The sequence below is a fragment of the Penaeus monodon genome, chromosome 24 (assembly GCF_015228065.2).
Source record: "Penaeus monodon isolate SGIC_2016 chromosome 24, NSTDA_Pmon_1, whole genome shotgun sequence".
In the NCBI taxonomy this organism is placed as follows: Eukaryota; Metazoa; Arthropoda; class Malacostraca; order Decapoda; family Penaeidae; genus Penaeus; species Penaeus monodon.
In genome coordinates this window covers 29419815-29420185 of record NC_051409.1, presented here as the reverse complement: position 1 = coordinate 29420185, position 371 = coordinate 29419815, and the positions used below count along the sequence as shown (strand labels likewise).

The 371-nt window shown below is 36.9% G+C and overlaps 1 protein-coding gene across 1 annotated transcript in view; it reads right to left on the bottom strand.

Annotated features, from left to right (window-relative positions):
- Nucleotides 1-8: 8 nt before the first annotated feature.
- Nucleotides 9-371, bottom strand: part of LOC119588946 — a gene marked incomplete at its 3' end in the record, with an annotated part of 12853 nt that continues 12490 nt past the window's right edge. Inside the window, 1 exon segment of the mRNA XM_037937557.1 lies at nt 9-371.

The window sequence follows — 371 nt, the reverse complement described above, 5'->3', positions numbered from 1 at the left end:
TCTTTTTTTTCTTTCTCAATTCTTTTCTTTACTTCTCCAAACTTCTTTTTTCCGCTTCTCTCTCTTATCACTTTTCCCATACTTATCTTTTGGTAGACTCATTATCCTCTATTTTCCTATTCTCTCTCTTTCTCTCCAAACTTCTTTTCCGCTTCTCTCTCTAGACACCCTTATTTCACACTAAACTCTCTCTTATCTTTCAGTAGACTCATTATTCTTTCTCTCCCTATTCCTTTATTCCTCTCCTCTATATTTTTTCCACTTCTCTCGTACTAACCTTTCCCTCATCTTTCAGTAGACTCATTATCTCTTCCCTTCCTCTCATGAGACTCATCACCCTTATCTCATACCAAACTCTCCCTTTCAGTCGA